The sequence below is a fragment of the Centropristis striata genome, chromosome 21 (assembly GCF_030273125.1).
Source record: "Centropristis striata isolate RG_2023a ecotype Rhode Island chromosome 21, C.striata_1.0, whole genome shotgun sequence".
NCBI classification, from domain to species: Eukaryota; Metazoa; Chordata; class Actinopteri; order Perciformes; family Serranidae; genus Centropristis; species Centropristis striata.
The window spans coordinates 17,140,650-17,158,749 of NC_081537.1; positions in this window are offsets into that span (position 1 = coordinate 17,140,650).

An 18,100-nucleotide genomic window follows, 5' to 3' on the forward strand; every position below is an offset into this window, starting at 1 on the left:
AAGCCCTACTGTGTGTCTTAAAATGGCCCAACCTCACTTGATATACAATTATGCTTTCAACGAAAATGAGTCAGGAGTTTGCATTACTGTACAAAATCAACAGGTTCAGCAATTTAGATACTGTTGCTGCTTAAAGGCCCTGTTTCCGTTATCATTTCATTCCTTTTTCTTCCTCCCTGTCAACACATGATGCCTACATATTTTAGAGTCCATTTTAAGATTCTTTTATTTGTTTTTAAATCTTTAAATGGTCTCGCCCCACTGTACCTCTCTGAGCTCCTCCACCCCTACGCTCCTGCTCGGTGCCTCAGGTCAGCTGATCTGCTGCTCCTGGAGGTACCGAGGTCAAAACGGAAGCTCAGAGGGGACAGAGCTTTTTCTGTTGCAGCCCCCAAACTATGGAATGAGCTGCCTTTGCACATCAAACAAGCCTCCTCACTGTCCATTTTTAAAAGTCATCTTAAAACCTATTTTTATTCCTTGGCTTTTAACCACGCATGAGACTCTGCTCTTGTTTTTAGTGTTTTATGGTTTGCTTTTATTTATTGTTTTTTAAATTGTCTTTTAAAGAGCAATAAATCTATTTATTTTAGTGTTTATTTCCTGTTTTATTTATTTTATTGTCTCTTGTTCTGTTTGTTTATGTACAGCACTTTGTTGCGGCTGTTGTTGTTTTAAAGTGCTTTACAAATAAAGTTGAGTTGAGTTGAGTTGAGAATTACCCACAGTGCAACTCAACCACCAACAGTTTAGCTGGAGCCTGAAGCAGAAATGAGTCTGGTGAACTCAGTTCCTTCTTACTCCACAGCTCCACTTTTGTTTTCTATTTTCGAACTGGTAGTCTTCAGCCAGAACTGAAGCTGACTCAAGTGACTCTTGAGGTAATTAATCATACATCTCACAGCTTCCTCTAGAGCCACAAAAGTTTTTATTTTCTGCCACATATGAACTGCTATTTGCCATAACCACTATCTGCCACAAAGTGTGGTGAAGAAATATGAACCTGAATACATAAAATTTGGATTCATAATGATGGGCAGTGATGGCTTAAGGGTGAGCTGACAGAGGCATAACACAAATCTACAGCCTCTTTTATTTTTCTCCCCTTTTTTTGACCGAAGCAGTGCAGGGTTTTACAGAATCATCAATTTCAACGTTTAAACCCGGTGATATGGTTGGTTTTCCTGCTCAATGACTCACTATTTGTTACCTTCCGGGTGTGCTCACTTTCTGTTTTACCTGTTCTAGGTAATCTGGCTAAACAGTTTTCTTGTTTACAATTTGTCAGATCTTGCTGCTCATTTGTCGCCCCATTTAACAACGTCACTGTGTTCCCGGATCCCTACAATTACGTTGTTGAGTACAATGTTATCATAACTGATAAAAAGGTTTGGCCAAAACTCTGAAAATAGGTAATGGAAAAAATTATTCGCTCGACTTCACAATGCAGTCATATATCCACAGATCACTGCTCTGGATCAGACAAAACAACAATTTAAGTGCTCTTTTACTCCCATTGTTTATCCTTGTAACGCCTTATCAGCAGAGTGATGCTTCCTCTTCCACCCTCCCCGCCTCTCTCTCCTTCCTTCTCTCCATATATTAAACGATGGGTGGCACTTTCCCCTCACAGCGCTATCTGCTACGTCGAGTCACCTCCAGACACATTAGCATATTTATCATCAGCTTCACAGACTTCAAAGTCAGTGCTTGCTTCTCAAAGAGATGGGGAAGCGCCACCAGGAAGCCGGCGCAGATTGCAAAGCACTAGGTGTTCCCCAGGGATCAAATATCCATTTAGGTAAAAGGAGGGGGGAGGCTATAAGCAGAATTCAATTCATTTATTTGCAATGGTGATGATGTCTTTAGCAGTGACTTTAAATATTTGCTCAGTGCTAACCACAGCTTTCACCACAGTTTTGTGATGTTAACACACAGCTAATGCTGCAGGGAGCACTGAGGATTTTTGAAGGTTTTCCTGGATGTGTAAAGAAGGATGCTGTCAAGAAGATTATTTCCATGCCACGCTGCATAACACACATCAACAAAACAAACATAACTCAAACCCATTTACATGAAATATTAACGCAAATGAACGTTTTAGCTTCTATTTCTTGATAAATCCTCTAATCTGTACATCCGTGCTGCTAGGAAACTGGATCAACAGTACACTAAATCTTCTGTAAACAACATCGGTCTTACCTGCACTTTGTCCGCCCACGAAAGCAGCTTGGGTCAGGATGCATTTGTCCTCACTGAGTACACACTTGATGGACAGCTTGTCCCAGTGTGTGGCTGGTGAAACAGCCACTCAGGTTAAAGAGAGGTCAGTGAGCAATGGGTTTCCCGTTGCATTGCTGCACTGCATTGCTGTACATGACAAGCTTCATGTTAAAGGACTTGTGTGTACATTGGTAAGGGGAAGCGATGCAGTCAAGTTCAATACACAAAGAAGGGTTCACACAGCTCTCACAATAAGCTTCAAAAAGTTGGATTGTACGTGTAAGAAATGTATTATTTATTCTCCCTTTAGGTGTGTCACTAATTATTAATGAACAGTGAAAAATGCTAATAATAGAATCCCTTTTTATGGAAAATAACATTTCTTTTTGACCTGAACTAAATTGAGGAATACAAATGTCTTAATGTCAGTTCATATGATATCCCATGAAATATGACTGTTCTATTCAACATTGTGAAATGGTCGCACGATTGCTGTTTTAAACACATTGATGCTGTGAATGGAGTTATTTTGTTCATTTTTAAAAACAAGGACAGGATTTGGCTTTAAATAACTATCAAGTGCTGTTCGGTAGGGGAAGTATGTAGACTGTGGCATATGTTGGTATAAAATACAATTTACAGTTTATCTTTAATAAGACAGTTGACCTTTGGTTTTAACAGCCTATACAAACACTGATCCTCTGGGTGGAAGTCCTGTTTTTGTTTCACCTGCCTACATTAAACAAACCTTCTCGAGCTTTATCCTAACGCCTCACTTCTTCCTGCTTTTCTAATGTCATAATTACTGCGGCCACTAGAGGTCGCCAGCTAACAAACATCAATATGAGTCGTAACAAGCTGCACATCCTGGCTCAAACATACATGGATTATCTACGACCACAAAATCTGTGATTTTGGCTGAATTTTTGGTCTTCAAAGATCTGTTCCCCTGAGTGACTGACTTACCAAGCAATGGAGTTGTTGAGTGGCAAAGTTACAGCATGGAGGTATAAAAATAACTGGATACAGTGTTCAGTCCTATGAAAGTTGCTCAGTGGTGGAATAAAACTAAAAAAGTTTGACTTCCATGTATAAAATGATCTGTATCTATTGGCCCATAGAGCATTAGCGCTTCCTTTAACTCCGCGGCCCAACCGTTTAGTCTTGAGCTCATTCACATGAAGAGATGGCGGAAAATAACTCTTGATTCAACTGTTTTCACTCTTTCATTATGTAAGTCTCCAGAAGAAGTCTTTTTGGGCCCCATGGCATCACGCGATAGACAGGGAAGTTGTAATTACACGATTTGGCCACTATGTCAAATTGGCTTCAAAGCCGACCACTGTTCCACTGGTAACATTTTTTTTTGCCTTTTATTTACCCCAACTGCAGTGTCAGTTTACTGTGCTATTTTTTCTATTTTGACCGGCCCTTCATTGCGACCTTTGCACGGTTCCTCACCTATGCAGTATAATGATGTAGTCATTGACATTGACAGAATGCTATTTCTGTCTATTTGTCACATGACACATGGCTTACACAAAGCTTACTCTTGTTTTGATCCCTTTTAATGTGCACTGACACTTCCTGTGAACCAGCACTGTGTGAAATGCCTCTTTTTCTCTCTCACATTCTCTCTTGATTCTTAAACATACATGCTTTGTTAATAATGTGATTTGAATCATTAATACGCTACATTGTAGGCACCCATTATAATTGGAAAATTAGTTACAGCACAGTGTCTAACTGCTTCCTACAACACTAATGCCATTCCTCTCTCTGTGTCATCTAAACCCTATGCTAATGAGGCCTGGGCACACAACATGCAGGAGGTTGAATATCAATTTAATCAGGCCCTCCCTGCAGGGGCTTTCAGAGAGAAATGACAGCCAAAGTGCATTAGTAATTCTACTGCTGTCACTTCTCATAGCTGCTTACCTTGCAAACAAACTGCTCTAATGGCACCTGCCTGCTGGGCAATTTAGACACTGTAGATGCAACAGAACATGAAATGGACCGGAGACCGCTGACCTAAATAAGAAAGGGCCGGCTCTAAACAGGGAGTGGCGGTCTTATCATTGGAGTGGAAAATATGTGTGCTATGTGTGTGAACAATTAAAATACTTTACTACAAGTGTGTCTCCACCTCCAAGACATAATTTTTAACAGAAATGTGACAAAGAGGCAACAGTTACATCAATCCAATGTAAAATCCATCTGAAATTTCTGCCAATTTGTTTGTCATCAAAAGTCCTTAAGTCTTCACATTCCTGATTAATATCTACAGATAACAGGCTCAAATAAATACTTTAATACTCAAATTAATAGATAAAAGGAAGAGTTCATTACCTCCACTCATACAATTGAATTGCATTGACATAATCCCCTCTTATTCCTCAAGGGGATGGGGGAGGGATAGAGCATGATGGGATTGGTGGTAGTGTGTGTGTGCATATGTGTGTGTGTGTGTGTGTGAGTGTTGGGGGTGGTATGGCTCATTTCAGTGTCAGCTCTCTGTACGTCAGCAATGAGGAAAATATGTTGTTTCTCACTGCACCCAGTGTAGCAGTCCATGCTTGTATTCACTGTGTGTCATCATAACATACTGATGCCACTGAGTTTGTCAGCTTTGAGGCCTGAGTCAAACATGATGACTGGTGAGCTAGCGCCACCTGTTGTTAATACTCACCAACTGGCTGACTGGCCTCCTGCAAGTGTGATATTTTGTTATTGTTAGATCTTGAAATGAAGTCTATTTATGCCGTTTCTCTCCTGGACTGAGGTGCGAGTCCTCTCCTCCGACCGACTGCATGCTCAATATGCTGCGGCCAGATGCCTCTTAGCAGCCAGGCCCCTTCACATCAATATGTCAGGTCAATAGTGTTGGGTGGATATTGAATGTGTCAGAGAGAAGAAGTTCACTCAAAGAGCTGGTTTGGTGGTGATGGTGGAGGGGAGAGGATGGCATCCAGCTCTCCCTGTAGTCGAGCAAATCTACAAGAGAAAAACAGAAAATAAGGGACCAGCTGGCCAGGAGAGACTATGAATTTGTCAAGAATATAGATGGGTCAAATGGCAGCATCAGATCTACTGTAGTACTCAAAGGTATCACTTTGTGTTCGAAAAGTGGTGGAGACAGAAGGGTTCAGATTAAAAAAAAACATTCTTCAACAGTTGGGATCAGTATGAAGTCAGAGATGGTAATGACGTGGCAAGAACAAAATGCAAAACGGTGCATCAAAAGGACATAGCATAGGCTACTACAGTCATCAATATGAAAATACTCAGAATAAAATGCACAGCAAATGTGACTGTGCAAGCAACAATTATCCATATGCATCATATTCACAGCTTCAGCTGGTCACGCGTGCAGGTTTTTGTCATTTTTGAATTGGAAGCCCTTTTTTGTTTTTCTTTTAGCATACATTAGTTTACTTTTTGGGAGCAATGCTCGTTTGTTTCTTTTATATTTACATTGCAGTGCATGTCTTTTTGAAAATCAACATTTTGCAAAGCATTCTTATTAGTTTGTTATCTTTTTGTTATCTCTTTGTGCAAGATACAAATTATGTTTTCAAAGAGAGATGGGGACAGAATCCACCATTTCAAAAAGTGTTTGGGCTCCACAGCATGCCAATTTTACTACACAAAACGTCCTACTGATATAACTTCTGGTATAACATACTGATTTTATCCCAAATCACAATTGTTTCCTAAACCTAACAGTGTAGTTTTGACGCCTAAACTTAAAGCTACAGCAACCCTTGAGAGGGCCTGTCATTTAGTGACTGTGTCTTGTAGCACCTGGAGAAAGACTTTGGTTGCACTGATTGTGCAAAAGCAATGAGTGCATATGCAGAAGACCTGGGAACACTGACCAATCAGAATAGACTGGGCTTTTTCAGGAGTGGGGGCTTGCAGAGACAGGTGCTAAAACTGTCTTGAAACAGAAAGTCATACTTCCAAAAAAAAGTATGAACCCCTTTAAACCTTGAATGTCAGTGTCTGAATAAAAAAAAAAGCATGATGGTGTATTTAATGCACTATAAAACTCTAATTCATGCTGCCACACAGCTGCAGTCAGACCTTGTACCTTACAACAGACCTTTGCACATTCGCTCTTGTATACAAGATTTATTTTTTGTTGTTCTCTGGTCTTTAGCATGGCCCAGAGTTCTCTTACAGGCATTACGTAAACCCATAATGAGCAGCAGCCTGCAGTGATTAGCAATGTCTCGGGCACTTATTAAATCCTGATAGGACGACACAGAACAAGGCTTAACATTTCCCATCGAGTCATGGCGACTGCTCATTTAACCGTAGCAGATACTGAGGCAAAGGGGGCTTTTGTTTGAGCACCGTGGCTGGTTTCATTTCTCCCTTAAGTATGCATGAATATTTAAGGTGCTGCATGCAGTCGATGACTATACCTGATGGTCTGTTTAACCAAGGCCGGCTGCTTTTTCAGTAGACTCCCTCTCGTCTTTAACTACTACAGCACCCCAGTGAGAGTCCCCTTGAAAACAATTGATTCATAGTAATCTATCTCATAGCCGAGGGCTGGGTAATCACAGCCAGAGAATCGAATCTACCACACTCCTGTTCCACCAGGGAGAGGAGTCGGTAATGAAATAACCCTCCTCTCTGCCTTAATTGTCTTTTTGGCCAATGGCATACAGATTCATTTGGGGTTTTTTTGTTTGTTTTTCCTCTGGTGGAATTAGGAAAATTATTTAATTAGGAAGTGTATTATCAAGCTTCTGATAAATAGCATGAGATGACCTTTCTAGTGATATGTTGATGTGCTTCTTTAAAGGGTCACTTCACACAAATTTTAAAACATTTTCTCTCTTACCTGTGATATCTAGGCATGCAGGTAGTTTTGGTTTTCTGTGCAGACATCTGCCTCTGTATACCCTGCCACCGCCCCAAAACAATAGAGCTGAAGGGCTTTTAAAACCCAGTAATGTCTTTTTCTATAAACAACATCTTGGTTGCACTGGATAATCCACACATCTCCCTGTAATCCATCATCATGACGACTATTTCTTTAACAGAAATTAGTTTCAATGACAGTTTTTAACAGGTGAAAAGCACAAATAATTTAACAATTTTGGTAAACTGACCCATTATATATAAAAAACAGGATTACAGGAAAGTCGTGCATTAATAAACACAGATTCACCCGACACACACACACTTTCACACCGCTCTGATCTCTCAGATTGTGCAGTATGCAAATGTTTTGCCATCAACTCAGCCTAGCGGAGAATGACAGGAACATTTGATGCAGCGCGGCTTTTTAGTGGAGTCCCTGCAGAAAGCTATTTTCACAGGATGTTATGTATGCATTTTTCAGACAGATTGCTGCAGGAGACAGGAGCTCAGGAGGGAAGCAAACACGACTGGAATAAAACACAAGCCTTAGTCTGCTGAATGAAGCCAACCACAATGCCGGCCACAAAGAAAGCTGCATTCATCTCACATTTTTTTGCACAGCCAAGAAAAACACGTTCAATAAATCTTTGTCATCTTTACATGAAGCTACATTAGGATTGCATGTAATGATAGGAACATTTAAACATTTTATTCTCATATGCATGACTGATTTGACTGTTTCATGATGCTTATTCACACAAATGAACATGCAATACATGTTCATGTATTGCATACATTATTCAACCAATTATAGAATAAACTGTGAATCACCATGCATCTTTGACTCCTTAATCTGCTACTGTATTTGCATAATATAAATGTAAAACCATTTCGGTGACTGTCATGCCACGCCACATGGGATTATACAGTGAGACACCTTTAAAAACATTAGTAATATTCACAGTGCATCATTTTCCACATGCAGAAAAGGTTCGAGCTTCAAGCTGTGCAGAACGCGTAAATCATATTACATTTATATCAGATCATGTCAATTGAATATTGAAATGCACAATAAATATGTAAACAAACAAATAATGCACACTGAATGAATACTATACAATGCTTTCTTCATCAGCCTCCTTCTTTGTCTATATAATCTGTCTTACATATCATAATTAATGAACAAAATAGGGCAGAAAAGGAACTAAATGACAACCAACTGTTCTCAGGCATTTATATTGGCTGGATGAAATAATAAGAACAGAGCTAGATCTATCTTCATGCATAACTGCAAAATAAAGCCAGAAAATAAGGCTATAATAACAAAGATACCTATTTTTCTTCAACAGGTTATTAGGAACAGAAATTTAAATAAAGGGATCATTTTAAAGCCCCTATGTGTAGGATTTGAACATATATGACACTTGCTACTAGTGACACTGTGCTACCAAGTATTGCATGCTAATACCCCAGTGATGGATTATACTTGGGGTCATTGTGAATGAAGGACTGAAAGATCAGAATCTCATAAAAATTATACAGTAGAGGCTTTAACTTGACAATAAGGATGTAGCGTTGGATTCCTCCAGAGCTCAGTTGCTCAGTCATATTTAACTTGACATTAATAGCACACGTTCATTATGCATGGCCCACTGACTGTTTGCTAAATGCTGTCCCTGAACAGTGACTGTCCAATCAATAAGGCATAAATCCAACCACTCTAAGCAAATCTAGCTATTTTATGCAATATCAGGTTTTTAAATATTACTTAAGAATGAATATTAATTTTTATGTTTTTTATTCATGCTTCTGTACTATATTAGCCTACTACAACTAAGTAGCTTGACACAAACAGTAGGCCTACTTTATGTCTTTAGCCAAAACATCATTAAGTGAAAAACTGGACCTTTTGCTCTGGGACATGCAGCTTTAGTCTTTTTAGTATGTAGACAATACAACCACATTGTGCAAATAAAAGAACTTCAATTTAAATGTTACAGGTTTGTTGTTCTAAAATCAGCTGCAAATGTGAGATAGTCAGTTTGAGGCAGTGTTTTTGACCTACTCTCAACCAAGTTTTGGTGTTAGCATTAGCTTATGCTAGCTAGCTGAAACTACAAAAATTCCACTCATAAGGGTTATTTCAGCTTTCAAAATCCAGCAGTACGAATAAAGAGATCCTGCTTTTGTTAACTGCTGTGTGAGATCAAACAGACGGTTTAAAAACAGACTGTATAAAATATGGACAAAGTCTCTGTGACTTCACCCATAGGTTTCTGAATCCGGGCCAAAATAAAGCTCAGTGTGGGTGGTTTCAGCCGTCGTCTTGGCCGTACTTGAGTCCTCCTAACTCCCGGCTAATCCAAAATTGGGAAAAGAAGCAGAGCTGAGGAAGGCTCAATATAGCCTGGCTGCTGAAACACAGCCCTTATGAAACCACCCACCTCTCACTCAAAGCGACCACGTCCTTAATTACAAATAACTTTAAGCCTTAATATCAAAAACAGGTGAGTTATATAAAAATTCACCCCACATATAGTAGTTGAATAACGTATAAGGAGAAATGAGCTATAGAGTCCAAAACTATTTGTTGTACCAGGATGTAAACATTTATTTCCGGCTGTATTTGCTGACTTGCTTTTTGAGCCGGCCTCAAGTGGCCAGTTGAGGAACTGCAGTTTTTATAACATCTGATTTGGCCTAACAGACATAGCAACAGTAACCATAGTGGTATTTATCCCAAACTTAATTTATATGGAATAGGTCAAACATCTGAATGCAACTCAAATAAGTGCAAAACATGAGATGTGGACATAAGGGTCGGCTCAAAAGAATGTGACTATTATTTAGATAATCATTATCAAGAAATCTATTGCACAGTAAAAACTGTCCCTTCATCCTCACCAGGCTTCCACCTTTTTTCTCACACTACTGCTGAAAATAGCCCATATTCATGTCCAAGAACATGTTTCACAGATCACATTCAGTCAAACACTTTTACATCCCGTCCTCTGACATTCTGGGTCCATTTATCCATTTATTGATTAAAGGAGCACAGCCAGTGCATGCTTCAAGAAATGTGACTGTTTTCTTGGCCTTCTGCTATCTTTTCCCTGAAGAGGCCAAGACCCAGCCCTGCCATCTGCTGGCTCCATCCAGGTGAACAAAAACTCATACCGGCAGATGACCCAAAGCACCCTGCATTCCCACTGTGAGGAAAAGATGTCAGACGTCCTCAGCCTCCAGCAGCTTTGCTCTTTTTTTTTTTTTTTTGGGGATTTGATTTAAAAAGCATGACACTTGTATGAGCAATAACAAGTGCTCTTAAATATTCTTGGCTTAAAAAAAGGCTCATTTATGGAGGAAAGAGAGAGCAGGAGGGAAAAACAGTGTGTGTGGAGGAGAGAGAGAAGTGTGGGGAGGGTCGTTGGAGGGGGTTTCAATGCTTCTGAGAGGTGCCTCATTTTCCAGCACCATCTGTTCCTGGTTCTGCGAGCTGGAAGCCTCGTTTGTGTCAAACACCTCCCACACGCTCTGAGCAGCCAGACACCAACAGCAAGGACTTCATCACCTGTTTCAAACAACTGCACAATGTGACCCGTTGCATCCGTTAACTACTAATCACACTGTGTTTGATGATGTTGTTAACCCGCTGGTTGAGAGGTTCCTTCCCTCAGGCTCCTTACAAAAGTTCCAACCAGCCCTGAGCCGCTGCTAATCTGTACTTTGGAGGAAGACGACAATGAAAAGGTTGATGTGAGAGAGAGACGGAGGACTAGGCCGGACCTGGAGGCTGGAGTCGACCCTGCTTTCCCCTCAGGAGGACAGAGAGATAGAAGGAAGACAGAGGCGCATGAACAAGGCCATGCTCCTCCATTTCAATCAGCTGCTGCCGTCTCACATGGCAGCAGAGCATCCGGAGGGGAGGCGCCGTCATGAATCCTAATTGCTCCCTTTTCACCATATTGCAGGGTGTTTCTATGCAAATCTGTCCAGAGAGGTATCTAGTTTATGCAAGGCCAACTGTATGAACTGAAATGTGAGCAGGAATCTCACTCAGACAAAAGCCTTGGTGGGGAGATGCTGGTATTATAATTCATTTGGATAAATTATTCATTTTGCACATGGCTCTCCTGAGTGCAGGACAGAGCGAGGTTTCACACACGTTGCTAATGTTTTGACATGTATGTATTCCACTGCATCGATGGGCACTGGCCTCAAGTTAAGATATATGGCTTTAATAAGAGTGACGAAGATGCAAAATAATGAGATGTCTGGGAGGAGAGTGGAGGGATATCCACAGAGAGATGGAGAGAAATGATAACATTATTCTTCAGCATGTGGACTTATGTGCCTGTTACAGCAAATCCTTGCACATTTTTATACCTTTATGAATACCCAGTGATGCACGTTTGCAACTCCTACACGTGTAAGGATTTGTAAACTTGTGTAAATCGTTTAATATGTTCATTGTCTACATGAGTGTCAGTAGATTGGCCAGTAGGGACTGTGTGCTGACATGATGAAAATATTTCAGGTTTAATATTAATCATTGTGTTCATTTCTACAGCAGCCCGACATGCACTCAGGGATCAGTAAAAGTCATGATAATTTTAAGTGCCAGAGTCTTGTTCCACTGACCTCAGTAACTGCAATGGGTTACAAATGATGGGTATGTTTTAGGATATGTGTCATATCATTAAGTCAGTTACATATCACGGTTGGAGCATCTCCTGTATATGCCGACCATTAATTGTATCCTTACTTTTGTCTTGCTACCAAGCTTCACATTGCTATTGGCTTATTATTATGAAAGTATAACATAACTATTAGTGGGGCGGATTAGCTGAACAATCGTTCACTTTGTGATAAAAGCATGAAATTTGGTAGATGTGTTGGTGAATATGTTTCAAACAAATCTGGATATTGGGCCACCTCAAAAGCGCCCCCTAGTGGCCGTGGCAGGCATTTGTTATACAAATAAATCAATGATGAATAAAAACTGCCCTTTTAATAATACCAACTGGTGATGAATTGTATATTGCTGGAAAGCCTGATCAGTCACCTTTACAACGAGGTACAGCTTGTAAGGATCGTGCATTCATGGAATGAGCAACGGGGCTAAACGTGTGGGTAGCACCCCCCAAAAATGTGCATCCCCTGTGGGGTGGATTAGCTCAATAAATCACAAGAATTGTTTATTTTGTGATAGAAGCACACAATTTGGTGGATGTGTTGGTGGATTTGTTTCAAACAAATCTGTATATTAGGCCATCGCAAATTCGCCCCCTAGTGGCCATAGCAGTCATTTTCTTCGTTAAAATTACAAAAAATATTTAAATTATTTCTTAAAATATTTAAAAAATGTAAACTAAATATACGAACGTAAATTAAAAAATGTAAATACACATATTAAATTAACAAAAATCCAGTTAGACACTCTTTCAGTTATTTTTCCTGCCCCACCACAATCGGGCTAGCCATCGAGCTAGCTAGCAAATGAGCTAGCTAGCATTTACTTCCTGGGACAAGCAGTGCAGTGCACTGTCCATCAAGGTATGTCTAAATATTTTATTTCACCTGTTATAATTATGAATAAAATATGCTATGAACATCATAAAGGCTAAAGAGAAAAACAATCATCATGGGCCTTGGCGGAAAAGTAAATTAGCAAGATAGCAAAAATAGGTACTTAAGCTAGCTAGTTAGCTTGGAACATGTATCAGTGGCTGTTGGGTGTGAAAGCTTAATAAGACACTGTTAAATTATGTCCTGTGGAATGTGGACATCCCTCTCTGCACACACACACACACACACACACACACACACACACAAAGGCACACACACACTATATGTAATGTCTCCTTTGCCCATGTGGTTCTTTTTTTCTTTTTTTTAAATGTATTTTATAACTCCATCACAGTTAGTCAGGTGGCTTAGGACCAGATTTGAGAAGAAAGGGACACGCCGGACAAAAGCACCAACATTTTTCCACATGCTCTCTATCACCAAAGGTTTCAACTCCTACCAGTTTCAACTGGTAGGGGCCACTTCATCAAGATTGCAGATCGGAGATGGCAGCCATATAAGCCATAAGCCATAAGTCTATGAGAACCAATATATCTTCCAAGCCACTTAGAAGGTCAATCTTGGTGTCAAAATATACATTTTCTGGGTCAAAGAATAATTTAAAGCTATTGTGAATATCACTGGATGACTCACTGTAAATAATTTATTGATCAAGATCTGACATGAGATGAAAGCGTACCCTTGATTTTTTGAGCAGTGTACATGGCAGCTAATCCACACTCTCCCGTGAACATTGATTCCAAACAGTTTGAACTCAGGATACCCTGCTGCAACTTGAAGCGAGTTGCCCAGTCTGAGTGAAAATGAACATATCTATTTGATCAAATAATCTTCTAGTGATATTCTCAATAGCTTTAAATGATTCCTGGACCCAGAAAATGTATATTTTGACACCAAGATTGACCTTCTAAGTGGCTTGGAAGATATAGCATTTCTCATAGACTTTATATGGCTGCCATCACAGCAATCTTGATGAAGGGGCTCCTACTAAAAATTGAAACCTATAATGATAGAGAGTATGTGGAAAAAATGTGGTGCTCTTGTCCGGCGTGTCCCTTTATTTGGCTAAGCCGCCTGACTAAGTCACACACCTCAGTACAAGGATTTTGCCAGAAAGAGTAACCTGCTACAAGTAACCCTAGTAGAATTTTTAAAATGTATGATTTTTTTCTCTGTCTAAATGTGTTTTGTTTTTATTGTTGCAGGTCATACAATATTGAAAATTATTTTTTCTTTTTAAGGAGCAACAGAAGAATACAAGCCAAAGAGGAGGCCGTAGCCTGTGAATGGGAATATCAAGACCTAATAAAATGTTATACAAAGTTAATGTTCTTTTCTATTAGACTGTAATAAAGCTTTTGTCACTTTAACATGTCTCTAAACTATATTTGTGGTGCTGAAAACATGAAACAGCAGCTGAAGGGTAGGCAAAGCATTCCACGCCAGTAACCACCGGCGGCCATTTTTAAAAATGGCCGCCGGTGGTTACTGGCGTGGAATGCTTTGCCTACCCTTCAGCTGCTTTTAAATGGCCATTTAAAAAAATGGCCGCCACAGCCATCAGAATTTTTTTTGCGATGGCCCAATATCCAGATTCATTAAACATGTATTCAGCAATGAGTGTACCAAATTTGATGCTTTTATCACAAAATGAACGATTGTTCAACTAATCTGCCCCACCCCACAGGGGATGCACATTTTTGGGGGGTGCTACCCACACGTTTAGCCCCGTTGCTCATTCCATGAATGCACGATCCTTACAAGCTGTACCTCGTTGTAAAGGTGACTAATCAGGCTTTCCAACAATATACAATTCATCACCAGTTGGTATTATTAAAAGGGCAGTTTTTATTCATCATTGATTTATTCGTATAACAAATGCCTGCCACGGCCACTAGGGGGCGCTTTTGAGGTGGCCCAATATCCAGATTTGTTCGAAACATATTCACCAACACATCTACCAAATTTCATGCTTTTATCACAAAGTGAACGATTGTTGTAAAATATTGAGCTAATCCGCCCCACTATATGAAACTTTGGTAACTTTAACGTTAGTTTTCTCGACAAAATGCAATCTGTTAGTGGCTTACATATAACCCAGGTGTATTAGGTGCTAGAAATAAAGTTTTCTTTGCTATTAACAAAATTACATAGCCCTAATTAGATACATCACCTCACATTTTTTCATCCTGCAACAGCTGCTTCAAAAAGATAATAGTATTAAATTAAAAAAATGCACGAGCCAGATCAAGATCTATATGACATCATTTGTTTTCCTAGTGTTTAAAATACATATCCACAAGGTTTTTCAAGGTTGGAGCATCTCTTGTATATGCCGACCCTAAAGCTAAAGTTATACTCGTTGTGACAGGGGAACAAGGCAAATTGTACCCTTGCTCTACTTTTGTCTTGCTACCAACCTTCACATTGCTATTGGCTTATTATCCTGTACATATAACATAACTAGGGAATGTTAGTAACTTTAATGTTAGTTTTCTCAACAAAATGCACGATGTTAGTGGCTTACATATAACCCAGGTGCATTGGGTACTAGAAATAAATTTCACTTTGATATTACACTTTGTTTATTAACAAAATTATGTAGCCACAGTTAGATACATCCTCCTCATACATACACCTCATATTTTGCATCCTGCAAACAGCTGTGTTCTGCTTAAATAAGATAAATTGTATTAAATCAAGCAAATGCACGAGTCGGATCAAGATCTTTATGACATCAGGCAGTGGTGCTCATTGATACACTACCCAGTTTGTCTGCAGGGGCCACCATAATCAACACAAAATGAAAGTTCATTGAATTTGAATAAATGCAACATTTTTTTTCTTCTAGTTTGTCAAATACATCTCCATCCATAGACATTCAAAGTAGCATTGTTCCTATTATGTTTAGGCCAAATTTGTTAATATGATCCAGAATGTGTGTCTTCTTGTATTATCTGTACATTTGCATCCATTTAAAAAACCTCATTGACTAACACCACAAACAGGAAGTGCTGATTGATGACCCATCACATCTCATAGATCAAGCATTACTGCTCTTGTGAGACCACCAGTATACAACTTCATATGCATTGTTCTGATCAATACAAGTTGTGAGAAGAATACAATGAAGTCCATCTCCATCCCCGCTCTCTGAACATACATACCCATACACACAAATGCACTTTGACACAGGGCTCTTATTACAAGCCCGTCCTTCACAAATGACCATAATCTATACTGTGCTCCCAATGGCTCTCCTGGGAAGCTCCCCTCATTTCATTTTTCATCTCATCCCCTTTCACTTTATTTCCAGTAATTCAAACCCACTAAATCCAAATATGAGGAGACACGGAGTCCTGCTGTTTTGACAAGTTAAATGACTAAAGGCAATGATGTGCTTCCCAGCCATTCTGTAAGCAGCACACGTCGCCATCCAACGCCTCGCTGTGTGCTTCACGGAAATGTGCGTATGTGTGTATGTGTGTGTGTGTGTGTGGACGTGCGTGCGTGCGTGCTCTTTCCACATGCACATTGCTCCTTATTCCTGCAACCACGCGACCCTCTGCAGCATCTTTTTGAGGTGAAATTGAAATGGATTGTGTAGCTCAATATTTTATTGACATCAACTTCACAGAATGTTGCTACAGTGACACCAGGGATAATTATTTCACCACAGATTTCTTCCTCTCCGCAGTTCTCTCTCCCTCTCTCTTTCTGCCTTCCTCCAAGCCTTTCCATTCCTGTAGAGAATTAGTTCTGCATAAATTACCCAGTGGAATATTGAATCAGTCTCCAGCCACCAAAGGCGAGTCTGTGTGGCTGATTACCGAGCAGTGTGCACAACATGCATGCAGACAAACACGCACAGAGTGAGAGGGAGAGGGGCCTCTAAGCGAGGAGCTGACACCATTGCAGAAAACATGGTAAGAGGAGGAGAAGGAGGAGGAAGAGGGGGCAGGGAGGAAGAGAGATCAGCCAATCTGGTTATGGAGAGCGAAAGCTGTATTAGCCACCCTAGCTACACACTATCTGCTCATTACTTAGTCATTAGCAGGGGCATGGTTTTAAAGGAGGGAGGGATCAATCAATTGTCATGGGTCAATGTTTTGCAGCCCCATTATGAACCTTGGGTGGCTCTGTAAATTAAGCACAGTAATTACTCATGTTAATTACACAAAGATGGTGGTCACATTGATCTACAAATACGTTTTGCATAATGTAAATGGTATGATGAGTAAACACTGGGTTGCACTTGAGTATTTAAACGGACGCCCCGCACTGATCAGATGAAAGGAGAGAGGCGCACTTCTCTCGGCTGCGGGAGGGTTCCTAATCATTCATTTATTCTGCAGTTTTTTGCTTAAACTATCAGCTAATTGATTAGTCAATTAACAGAAAAAATACTTCTGATAATTGATGAATGATCCAGCTTTGAAAATGGAGGAGGATTAGTCATCTTTCTCAGTTTAAAGGGATAGTTTGGATTTATCAAAGTGGAGTTGAGGTACATAGTCAGTGTATTAGCTACAGTAAATGGCTGTTGACACACCCTGTTTGGAGAAGCAAGCAGGAGTACTGACACAGAAGCTAACTTGAATAAAGCTTAGGAAGGAGGCAGCAGCAAAATGTAATTCAGCCCCCCAGAAAGCCCCAGACTGCCCTGTGTGAGTTGAAGTATGGGGAACTGAAGCTTTTCTATGCTCCCTTCAAAGCCACCAGACTCCATTGACAAAAAAGGGAATTTTACCTCATTGAAGAAGGGAGTCACTGTTCTACACCTGCCTCGATCGTTAAGTCTTGGTGTTATTGTGTGACTTTGGTGAATTCGAACTAACTCATTAAAACACCAAAGTCACATAAGAACACAAACAAAGTAACTAATCAAGGCAGCGGTATAAGAGGCAACTCCTAATGCTGTGCAAGGTAAAATTACTGTTTTTGTCAATGGAGCCTGATGGCTTTGAAAAGACTATACAGCAAGCTTCAGTTCACCTATGGTAACTTAAACAGGGTTGTCTGAAGGCAATGTAAAGCAAAATACTCTAAATATAATGCACACCTAAACCGACTTTTAGGTGGGTGGCATAACTACGGCCATCTACTGTTGATAATAAATTGACTATGGACATTCCCTTTAATTTCACTGTAAATTTAATATTTTTCCATTTTTAACTGTCAAACAAAAGCAGCAATTTTAAGTCATGTTGGGCATGTTAGGAACTGGTGACAAGCATTCCCCACTATTTTTTGGCTCAATAGGCTAAATCAGGGGTATTAAACTGATCCATGAAAGGGCCGGAGTGGCTTCAGGTTTTTGTTCCAGCCAACACCGGACTCAATACATTCAATCACTCAATCTTCACTCAGTTGATTTGTTGTATCAGATGTGCTCTCGCCCCACTAGCGC